Here is a 12,663-nt window from a genome sequence, read left to right as displayed (position 1 = left end):
CCCTAGTTTCGTTTGCTTGAATGCTTAAAAAGTCTAAGAAATGGGTTTAGAAATCCTTATAAGATTGAAAATGGCCTATATTAGTCATGTGTTGAGTATAGGAGGGGTGGAAAAAAGATCATAATGCCATTCACTATAATTGAAATAGTAAGAAAAGAAATACAAATAAATCGCATTCAACAAATGCATTTTATGAAGAATGGATAAAATAAACTATGTAGGGGCAGGTCCGCGACACGGACCTGTCGCGCATTCTTCTGGTTAAGCAATTTTTGACACGAAAAATTATCTTTTGATCTGATTGGCCTAAAATTCAATCAAGACCACTTTCCCACGTGATTTTCCCCCTAATCGATATTTCAGCCTCGGATTGGCCAAAAGAGTTAAGGATGGTACGTTATGCGAGCGCTCTATCCTCTAGGGGTATTTTTAAAAATTTTGGAGGTATAACAATGGGTTTAGCCAAAGTTAGAAATTTTGTTATAATTCAGATAAATTAGTCCATTTATTAATCCTTTGCATATGTGTGACTGTTGTTAGATCAAGAACAAGCCGAGAGACTTCGAAAAGGGAAAACTCCAGCAGTTTAGATTTTCCAAAGGCTTGGGTTTGATCTAGGTGATAGTTTTGTCTTCCTGTATGTGTTATATGTACTTGTTGACTGCTTCATTTGTATGGATATATGTATGTGAATAGGGAAAGATGAAATTAACAATGTGAAATGATTGTTCATTGTCAATGGCATGCAATGAATTTGTTCTTGGTATTTATGATTATTGAAACTATTCACTATATTTGTGATTGTGCTGTGTTTGCTTGAACCGAGTGTCACATTCTGATATGTATGTGAATCGGATGTCACGTTCCGACACACTAATAGGTGAAGTGTAGATTTTATGAGAGGACCATTCTTAAATATGTATTGAAATTGAGACTGTCAACTTGTGAATAAGTATATGTACCGATTAATAGATGTTAAGTTGTAAGGGACATTGCATATGTGTGTTTACTGTGTTGTAGTTACTTGTTCATATCTCACTTACTGGAATAGCTGCGTAGTTCTACTAGTACATCATTGTTTTGTGTACTGATACGATAATTTTTCTTTCTTTGTTGAGTATAGGGCATCTTCAGGCGGCTATTGAAAGACCCCGATTAGGAGACCGTTGATTACCGAATTCAAGGTTGAGCCAACTCTTTCTGGCTACCATGAATCCTCCTAAGTCTTGGTCCTTCCTTCAGAAGTTAGACCTTTAGACTCTTGTTTCTTTATGTTTGATATCGGGATTGCATCCCCATCCTTAGACTTTTGGTAGAAGTTTTGGTATGATAACTTTTAGGTCCTAGGTGTTGACTTTCCACACTATTTATTTCTGTTTTGTTAACTTACTGAGTTTGTGGAAACTCGGCCTTTTTTAAAACTGTCATTTAAACTTGTTTTCACATATTTAATTGTTGTCTCTTGTCATTACTGTTTAGTTGGGTTGTAATAATGGTTCTCCCACCAGAGGGTTAGAGTGGGTGTCAATCACGTCGGGTCAAAATCGTGACACTTATGATGGAGAATCTTAGAAGCAGAGGCGAATTTAGAATTCAAAGTTTATGAGTTGCTATTAATTTCATATTAATTTATCATGATAACTAAGTCAACAATCAAATATATATAAACTTGAGTAAATTTTATATATATAAAAAAAAAACTTGAGTATATAAAAAGTACGAGCAAAAGCTATTGGATTCACGAGAATCCATACCCCAAGAGCTGAATCTACCCTTGCTTAGAAGCTCAGTTAGTTGATCTACCTATTGACACCCAATTTTGACCCTCCACAACACAAATTAGCTATCGAGTTTCTTTAAATTTTGAACATTTTTGAAATAATTAGCTTTTTTTAAAAAGAAGAAGAAGAAGATATTTTCATATTATTCTTGACTATTTTTATTTTTTTTATAAATTTTAGTATAACATACATATTTTTATATATAACTATATCTTTAATTACTATTTATGTGGTTATTTAAAAATCATCTCAAAAAGATTTTATTTTTAACTAAATACAATGTTAGTTAGGTTAGTTTAATTATAGTTTGTATTTTTGAAATTTTTAATTTTTTCTAAAAAAAATAAATAATAATAATTCAAATCTCCCACATCGAAAATTGATGAAAAATTTGGAGTTTTTGGAGCCTATATAAAGGCTCATATTCTTATTAAAAAGGGAGAAGAAGTGGAAGGTTTTTTAGCCACCCTAAAGTTAAAATTTTTTCTTAATTTGGCTAGGATTTTAGAATCTTGTCCCCAACCTTAAAAGTTGTGAAATTTCTAGCTTTCAATCTACATTTTTCTTCAAGAAAAGTAGGAGATTGAAGTCGATATTTAGGCTAAGAACAATGTTCTTATAACATCGAACCCACGAAGGTTCGAGTCTAAATTTTTAATTTTCCTTTTTGTGGATTGAAGTTCCATCAAACTCTTGGGTGGTGGTGAAGTCGTTTTCCGCTCGTCGTCTTCAGTCTCGCTGCTCGGAAAGAGGTAAAATATTTTCTCAACTTTATTTTATTTAATTATTTCATGTTTTATATTTAGTTGATTCGTAATTTTTTTTTATTTCTTTTTTAGCCTGTTTTAAGAATAGTTAGATTAATGATAGAAATTTCTCATAGTTAGCATGTGTTAGGATTAATTAGCTAGCATATGTTAGGATTATTTCATGAAAATACTTAGTTTTGTTCATTATTTTTCCAAGTAATTTTCCTTGACAATATAGATTTTCATGTTTTCAATTTATTCTTTTAACATGATTTAGATAATAAAATATGTTTAAGTTATTATTTAGTTAGAACTTTCATGGCCTAATTGATTTAATTCTTTTTTAAAAATTTGATTTAGTATAGCGTATATATTAATTCTGTGTCCTTTAGTTACTTGAATATATTTTTTTTTATTTACATATAATATATGTTGTTAGTCACATCTAGGATGTCCATCAATTTGATACATTAACATATCATGATATATCTTTTGGTTTAGTTTAAAATGAGTAGATGCTTCTGTAATTTTATTTTGGTGCATGTGATATCAATTTGATTCCATCTTTGGACTACATCCTTGCATATTATTGAGTTTTGAATCTTCATCATCTTGCTCAAATGGTTGAAAAGTTGATACATGAAAAGCAAGGTAATATTCATAATTTGAATATTGATATTGGGTCGTATACATGGAATACAGATGGAAAACAGTGTCATATACACTCATATACAATATCTACACAGTCTGATATGCAAGAAAATAATATTGTATATACTGATATACAGTAAATACAGAGAACAAACAGGTGGTATACAGTGTGTATATAGTTTGATATACAGAAATAATTTTGTATACACTATATACAGTGTATATATAGTCTGATATACAATGTATATACATCTTCAATATACAATGGAATTGTGCTTAATGCCCAAAATGCAGATGACCCAACAGCTTAATCCAGACATACAAAAATAAGTGCCGGTCTATATTTTCATTTGTTATTTATTATTTATTTATATTGACTCCAATTGTAATAATTTATTTACTTATGTTATTTATGTTTTTTAGATATTAATTTTAATTTGTTTTAACTTAATTAGATTCCCCTAAAGATAAATCAATTCATGTGAATTTACTCTTTAAATGAATTTCTACATTTACTTAGTCACTTGATAAACTTTTACTTTCTTTTTATATACATGTATATTATTTTCAATGCTTAAGTTTGATCATTCTTTTAAAATAATTTTAAAGTCTTTATTTCCTTTTAAATTAACATTTTCAAAAGTTAGTCAAATAATTTTTTTAAATCGTCGGATAACCGTACGTTAGTGGCCACTTTGAATGCTTAACACCTTCTCAAAGTAGAAATAAGAACCTCGTACCTTTTTTCTCTAAATTTTTAAGACTTAAATCTGTTGGGTCTTTTAAATTAAGTTTTTTTTAATTTCTTTAAAAAATTAAGTGGCGACTCTTCTTTTTCTAAAATTGATTTTTTTCTTTATAAAGTTAAAATTAATTTTAAATTGTCTTTTTCCGATAAAACATTACCTAGACTTTCATTTTATTGGTAAAGAATCGATTTTCCACCTTAATCTCTTTTCTCTAATAACTCTTGTGAATATCCTGATTTAGATCCAATTCATTCCAACGAATGTTAAAATGTAAATGGTATCATGCATGAAAGGATATATATATATATATAGTCAACCTCTTTAAGTTTAATTCATGAAGAAAAAATGCTGACATCTTTGTGTAATGTGCCTTTGTTTGTCAAAGATTTGGAAGCCACAATATTTGATATATTCACACTAAGGTGTTGAATTTTTGTATCTTCAAATGATATCATCCATGACATTAAGCAACCCATTTTTCCCTATAAATAGGGAAGTTGACCATTAGTTGTAACATACCTTGAAGCATATGAAAATATTTCATTGCTTTCTTTCTTTGTATTTTCATTAAGAGTTATTTTGTAAGAGAGTTGGTGTTGGAAAACACTTGTGTGAACCCTTTCTTTGGATTGATCTTGTGAGGTTATTCTCTTGGGTATTTGGGATTAATTAGAGTATTTTCTCTAATTTTGTACTCTCTTTTTTACTCTTGTTGATATCATAAAATTCTTCTCTCCGCCTGCGGCCTAGGTCACACTGATCGAACCACGTAAAATTTCTATCTTCTTTATTTGCTTTTACTTTCGTTGTTATCAACTTACTATTGTCTTTGTTATTGTCATTATATAACATTATTTGACTAAATTTTGCATTATCCAAGATCTCAATCCTAACAAATTGGTATCAGAGCCAGATCTAATTGGTTTAATTTCAATAACCAAAAAATGACAATAACAAAGACTTATGTTGAGATATTTGACCAAAGTGTTCCAAGTTCTCGATCCTAATAAATTGGTATCAGAGTCGAATCTAATCGATTTAATTTCAATAGCCAAAAAATAACAATAACAAAGACTTATGTTGAGAAATTTGACCGAAGTGCAAACTTTGAAATATGGCAATTAAAGATGGAGGTTGTCCTAATTTAAGATGTCCTAGTTATGGCATTGAAAGGAAAGGAGTAGAAGCCAGAAAATATGACGGACACGGAGTTTGTCATCATAAATAAAAAGGCAAAATCAAGTATTATTTTAAATATCACAAATGAGATTTTACGTGATGTATCTGCAGAAACCACAGCCAAAGGCATGTGAGAAAAACTAAAAAGATTGTATATGAAGAGGACAGTGGAAAACAGACTTTACCAAAAGCAAAAGCTTTACACATTTCGTATGGTTGAAGGTACTTCTATACTCTCACATCTTGATGCATTTGATTCTATTCTTATGGATTTGAGTAATACAGATGCTGAAGTTAAAGATGAAGATCAAGTCGTATTATTACTTATTTTCTTACCCCAATTATTTAAGCATAGTAGAGATACTATGCTTTATGGAAAGGACAATATCTCTTATAGGAAAATCAAATCTATCTTAAAATCAAAAGAACAGATAGATAGAGATATTACTGGAGTAAGTAGTGGAACCCATGGAGAATGTTTATTTGTAAGAGGTAGATCTAATAAGAAATAATCAAGTAGTGAGAGGTCTGAATCAAAGTCAAAGTCCAAATACAGAAATGTGGTGTACAAATATTTTCATAAGAAAGTTTATATTATTTCTGAGTGCTATAAGTTGAAAACCAAAGAAAAACATAAGGAAAAATAAAAAAGAGCACCAAAATACTAACTCTGCTGAAGAAAGTTTAACTGTTGATGAGTCTAACTGAACAATATTTTTAGCTACTAGTAATAGCTTTAAATCTAACGATGAGTGGATTTTAGATTCGAATTGTTCTTATCATATGTGTCCTAAAAAGGATTTGTTTACCACATACGAATCTGTTGGAGGTGGAGTTATCTTGATGGGCAAGAATATTCCCTGCAAAGTTTTTGGTAAAGGTACAATTCGATTCAGAATGTATGATGGTGTGGTAAGAACTTTCACCAATATTTGATATGTTCCTGATTTAAAGAAAAATCTCATCTCATTAGGTACTCTAGAATTTCTTGGGTGCAAATACATAGGTAAAAGTGGAGCTATGAAAATCTTACTAGGTGCTCTGGTAATCATGAAAGCACGTAGATCTGATACGTTGTACAGTTATAGCGATCCTGCTACTGTGAAAAAATATGCTAGACGGGCTCAATTGGGTGAAATTTTCAAATTAGATCGTGCTACTTTAAAATCCGATGGTATTTTTCGTAGCAGTCCAAGGGGTTGGTTTACTTTTGGGATCCACTATTACAGGTGCTATTGCAATTTCTACTCAATCTAATTCCGGCATCACTAAATTGTGACATTTGTGATTATGGCATATGAGTGAGAAAGGTCTTTCCATCCTCAGCAAAAGAGGTCTCATATGTGGACAAAGTATCGAAAATATGGAGTTCTGTGAATACTGTATGTTTGGAAAGCAGAAAAGTTTCAACTTCAAATCTCCAGCAATCCATTGAACAAAAGGTACTTTGGACTATATTCATTCAGATCTTTGGGGTCCTTCTCGTATCCCGTCAAAAGGTGGTGTCAGGTAAATGTTAACTTTCATTGATGATTATTCAAGGAAAGTTTGGATTTATTTCTTGAAAAATAAAAGTGATGTTTTCCTAACTTTCAAACAATGAAAAGTTTTGATAGAAAAGCAAACAGGAAAATAGGTCAAGTGACTTACAACAGATAATGGCTTAGAATTTTGTAATGACGAGTTCAATTAATTTTGCAAAAAATGAAGGAATTTCTCGACATCACACTGTGAGGATGACCCCTCAACAAAAAAGTGTTGCATAAAGGATGAATAGAACTCTTTTAAAAAGAGCTCGTTGCATGATTTCAAATACTGGGTTGACAAACGTTTTTTGGGAAGAGGTTGTCTCCACAACTTGTTATATTGTCAACCGTGCTCCTTCTGTACCTTTGAACTTTAAGGCCCCGAAGGAAATATGGTCAGGTACTCATGCTAATTATTCTAATTTAAATTTTTTTGGTTGTTCTGCATATATGCATGTGAATGATGGAAAACTAGAGCCAAGGGCTAAAAAGTGTATTTTTCTTAAATATGCATCTAGGGTGAAAGGATACAGACTTTGATATCCTGATCCCAAGTCACCAAAATTCAAAACTAGCAGAGATGTAACCTTTGATGAATCATCTATGTTACACCCTAGAAAAGAGCCTTTAAGTTCTTTTAACACGAATAAGAAGAAGGGTATACATGAGCAGGTGGAGGTTGAACTTGGCATTCCTTCTAAGCCAAGCTCATCAACTTTAGAGAAAAATACAGTTGAAACTCTTGAAGTTAAAGCTCCAAAAGTTGTGACTTCTGAAGTTGAACCAAATGAGTATTCTATATCCATACATAGACCAAGGAGATAAATTCAAAAACCAGAAATGTATGAAGATTATGTTGCATTTGTTTTTTCAGTTGCACAGGTTACTAAAGAAAATGGAGAACCATCAAATTATTCAGAAGCAGTTTCTAGTGTTGATTCAGCCAAGTGGTTGATTGCAATAAATGAAGAAGTTGCATCTCTCCACAAGAATAGTACTTAGTCTCTTATAAAGCCACTGTCAGGAAAGAGAATTTTTGGTTGCAAATGGGTCTTCAAGAAAAAGGATGGAATTCCAAGGGTTGAAGATGCAAGGTATAAGGCACGATTAGTTGCGAAGGAATATTGTAATGACCCTAAAGGTCATTTTTGAATTTCTTTTGTAAATAGACTATTTCACCCCTCCTGGTAGTTTTCTCGAGTCATATTTAAGTGATATCTGATGTAGATTTCGTAGTTTTCTTGAAAAAGTGAGATTTTGGTAAATTTTGAGTTTTAGAGGTCTAAAATAAATTAAAAGTGGTATTTCAGGTCATTCAGAATTTTGAGTTACGAAATAAAATTCTCTCAATTTCATCAGTACCAAAACATTAAAATTGGTCTAGAAGAGTTGACAAAATCGTATTTGGGATCATATCGTGGATTTAAGGATTGAGTTGAAAATAGTTAAGTTTTGACTTTGATCAAAATTTGAGGATCGGATGCTCGGAATTAAATTTCGATGATTCCATTGGATTCGGAGGGTGATTTTAAGCCTACGGAGAGCTCTTGTATAATTTTCAGAAGCTCCGAGGGCATTTTGGTCTTTTAAGGCATAATATTGATTTAGTTGCGACTTTTTGATTATCGGGTCAAGAAGGCTTTGAAGTTGAATTTTGATAGTTCCATTGAGTTTGAAATATCGAGTTTAGTGGGGATGCATATATGATTTGTGCAAACGGGATTCCGAACGAATTTCGAGGGTCATTCGGAGACTTGGAGATTTAAGTATCATTGCTGTCATCTGGTGCTTGAGAGACTTCTTCGCGTTCGCGAAAGGAACGAAGTTCCTTCTCCACGTTCGCGGAGGCTTGTCTGCGTTAGCAAAAGTGTAGTTGTCCCTCCTTCACGTTGGTGAAGCTTATTCCGCGTCCACAGATGGGCGTTTGGTTAGCCTCCGCGAAGTTAGTGACCCGCGTTCGCGGAGAGAAAATGACCTCTGAACAGTGACAAATTCGAGGTTTAGCCCATTTTCACCAGTTTTGGTGATTTTGGAGTTGAGGAGGCGATTTTCAGAGGAGACTTTGTGGGAAAACTTTGAGGTAAGTGATTCTAACCTCCAATCTTGATCACACATTGATTATTTAAGAGTCTTAGCATGAAATTGAGGTGTTTAAACTGAAGAATTTGGGGTTTATAAGAACTTGAATTAGATTCAATGTTTTGATGATTGTGAGCTCGTTTTAAGTCCAAATCCACTTTTGTTTTCACTAGTAAATTTCAAATACCTTGAGGATGTTGTTTATGTAAAAAAAATTGATATTTTCTGCTCGTTTTAGAATTGAGTTTTTTGAGTTAATTTTGGCTCAATTTCCAAGAATATGATATGGATATTATTCGTTCCATATTTTGATTGAAAACTTGAATTTGTTTAGATTATGGTGAATTGGAGTGCTTTCTAAAGGGGAAAACGCACATGGATTGATTGATCGCATCTTGGCTAAGGCAAGTGGACTCTTAAAATCCTATGAATCTCTTAGAATTTCCGAATATCACATTGTATATGTGTTAGAGCGTAATGGGGATGAGGTTGCGGGTTTAATTGTGATATGAACTAATATAAAATAAAATGATAGGATTAATAAAAGTCTATGTGTGATATTGTTGAGTATTGAAACTTGCATGCCGTAATCTGGATATCTATGTGTATTTGATAAAATACTTGATAGTCGAATTGTGATTGCGGTTTATGTGATGTGATTGTTTCTCATTATTTGTGCGAGCATGTTATTTGCATTGGTTCTAAAATACTGTGATGAGACGTATATAATTGTGAGACCGAGGTCTTTTCTGATCATAGATATGGTATGGTCGAGGTAATTTCTGGTAGGATTATGTTGCAGAGGTTATTTACGATAGGTTTATTTTGCCGAGGTAATTTTCGGCGTGATTATGTTACCGAGGTCATTTCCAGTGGAATTATGTTGTCGATGTCATTTTTGGTGAGGTTATGGGACTGAGCTCATTTTTTATCAGAGTTTATGAGACCGAGGTCATCTCCGATCATAGCCTATCATGCCGAGGTCTTTGCAGGTAATTGCACATATGCATGATCATTGAGTGTGCATATACATATTCTGCATATTTGTGTTGATAGTTTGATGCTTATTTGTGACTTGTGAGTACTTACACGATACAGCTTGTGATATTAAGCTGTGAACTGTAGCTCATTGAACTGTATAGTATGAATTGTTAGGTTGGGCTGATTTCTGTGCAGGTTGTAGTCTGGAGGCTCGGTTGGATTGAAAACGGAGTTCATGTATTCTTTTAGATTTACTTAGCTTTTCTAGTTAGCTTGCTGGGTACCTCGGAGTTTGGTACTCACCCTTGCTTCTATACTTGTGTAGGTTCCAATCCTGTACTTTGATCACCGTCTCTTTTATTGATCATTCGAGGCTTCTGGAAGTTTGAGAGAGGTAGCCATCGATATCCAATGAACTCTCGTACTTTCTGTATTTTTATGTTTTACTTTATTTGAGAGTTGAAGACATATTGAGACTTGTACTTTTATTTCAGCTTTACTTTCTTTAGCGGCTTGTACATGTAACAATCAATCTTTGAAGGTAATTTTAAGTTGAAAGACTTTTGCCTTTTGATTATTATTTACTTATTTAGATTATTTCCACTTTATTTATTAAAATATCGGGTTTTAGGCTGACTTGCTCGGTGGGAAAGGACAAGTGTCATCACACCCAGGATCGGGTTGTGACAGCTATAGTCAGGTACAAAGAGTTGATTTTAATGATATTTTCTCACCTGTTGTTAAACATAGCTCTATTCGTGTATTGATTGCCTTAGTTGCCATGTATGATTTGGAATTAGTGCAACTTGATATTAAGACAGCTTTCTTACATGGCAAACTTGAGGAACAAATATACATGCATCAACCTGAAGGATTTGAAATTAAAGAAAAGAAGATCATGTTTGTTTGTTGAAGAAATCCTTGTATGGATTAAAGCAGTCTCCAAGACAATGGTATAAAAGTTTTGATTCTTTTATGTTGGGTCATGGTTATTCGAGGAGCATGTATAATAGTTATGTTTACTTCCAAAAGTTAAATGATGGTTCATTTGTTTACTTATTATTATATGTTAATGATATGCTCATTGCTGCTAAAGACTTGACAGAAATTCACATTTTGAAAAGTCAGTTGAAAAGTGAATTTGAAATGAAAAATTTGGGAGCAGCTAACAAAATCCTTGGCATAGAGATCAAAAGAGATCGAGGAGCCAACAGGCTATTCCTGACCTAGAGGAAGTACTTGGAGAGGTTTGGCATGAAAGATGCTAAACCAGTTAGTACTCCTCTTGCGGCTTACTTTAAGTTATCAGCTGCTCAATCACCGCAGACAGAGGAAGAAGAAAGGTATATGGCACAGGTACCATATTCTAGTGCAGTTGGCAGTATTATGTATGCAATGGTGTGTACACGTCCAAATATTTCAAAAGTAGTAAGTGTGGTAAGATGGTATATGGCTTTCCGTGGTAAAGCTCATTGGCAGGCTGTGAAATGGATCCTTAGATACTTACGAGGCACTTCAAATGCATGTTTGGAGTTTGGGAGAAATGCTAACACCTTGGTTGGTTTTGTAGACTCTGATTATGCAAGTGATCTTGACAAAAGAAGATCACTAACAGGCTATATTTTTTGTATTGGTGGTTGTGCTATCAGCTGAAAATCTATATTACAACATGTAGTAGCTTTATCTACTACCGAAGAAGAATATATGGCAGTGACCGAGGCAATCAAAGAAGCCTTATGGTTGAAGGGTCTATTTGCTAAACTCAGCTTACACCAAGGTAGTATTTATTATTTTTTGTTATAGTCAATGCCATTCACTTGACTAAAGATCAAATGTATCATGAGAGGATGAAGCATATTGAAATCAAGTATCACTTCATCTGGGAAACCATTGCTGAAGAAAATGTTTTTGTTCAAAAGATTAACACTAGAGACAAACATGCTGACATGTTCACGAAACCTCTTCCAGTCAGTAAGTTCAAGCTCTGCTTGAACTTGATTGACGTTTATCAAGAATAATTTAGTCTATATGGACTTTTTCGGAGAGGATAGAGCAAATTTACTATATTCGCCAAACTCAGGCCAAGGTGGAGCTTTGTAATGTAGCCTTTATTTATCAAAGATTTGGAAGCCACAATATTTTCACATTAAGATGTTGAATTTTTGTATCTTCAAATGATATCATCCATGACATCAAGCAATCCATTTTTTCCCTATAAATACGGAAGTTGGTCATTAGTTGTAACACACCTTGAAGCATATGAAAATATTCCGTTGCTTTCTTTCTTTGTATTTTCATCAAGAGTTATTTTGTAAGAGAGTTAGTGTTGGAAACACTTGTGTGAACCCTTTCTTTGGAGATCTTGTGAGGTTATTCTCTTGGGGTATTTGGGATTAATTAGAGTATTTACTCTAATTTGTGCTCTCTTTTGTACTCTTGTTGATATAGTAAAATCTTCCTCTCCGCCTGTGGACTAGATCACACCGATCGAACCACGTAAAATTTGTGTCTTCTTTATTTGCTTTTACTTTCGTTATTATCAACTTACTATTGTCTTTGCTATTGTCATTATAACATTATTTGGCTAAATTCTGCATTACCCAAGTTCTCGATCCTAACACTTTGCATGTTTTTGTTGTCAAAGGAACAAATGGACTTTGTTCTCGAAGTGTACGTGTGTCAAGCTAGAAATTTTACTAAGAGGTGTCAAAAGTATAAAATTATAGACACACATAAAAATAAGAGAAATCAACATATATCATTGTAACATCCCCTAAAAACGTTGTATACGATGTTTCAATTTTCGCCTAAACATGATACAGCCTCTGTATTTTGGGCATACCTTTTCATAGGAATATCCAAATTGAGTGATTCAAATTTCTGAGTAACCACAATATCATTACCTACAACTTTTATGAAGACCATATTTTAAGATTCGGAGGTTAAGTAGGTCAAATAAATTAATTTT

This window comes from Solanum dulcamara, chromosome 10 (genome assembly GCF_947179165.1).
Source record: "Solanum dulcamara chromosome 10, daSolDulc1.2, whole genome shotgun sequence".
NCBI lineage: Eukaryota > Viridiplantae > Streptophyta > Magnoliopsida > Solanales > Solanaceae > Solanum > Solanum dulcamara.
Note: the sequence above shows the minus strand (reverse complement) of the source record.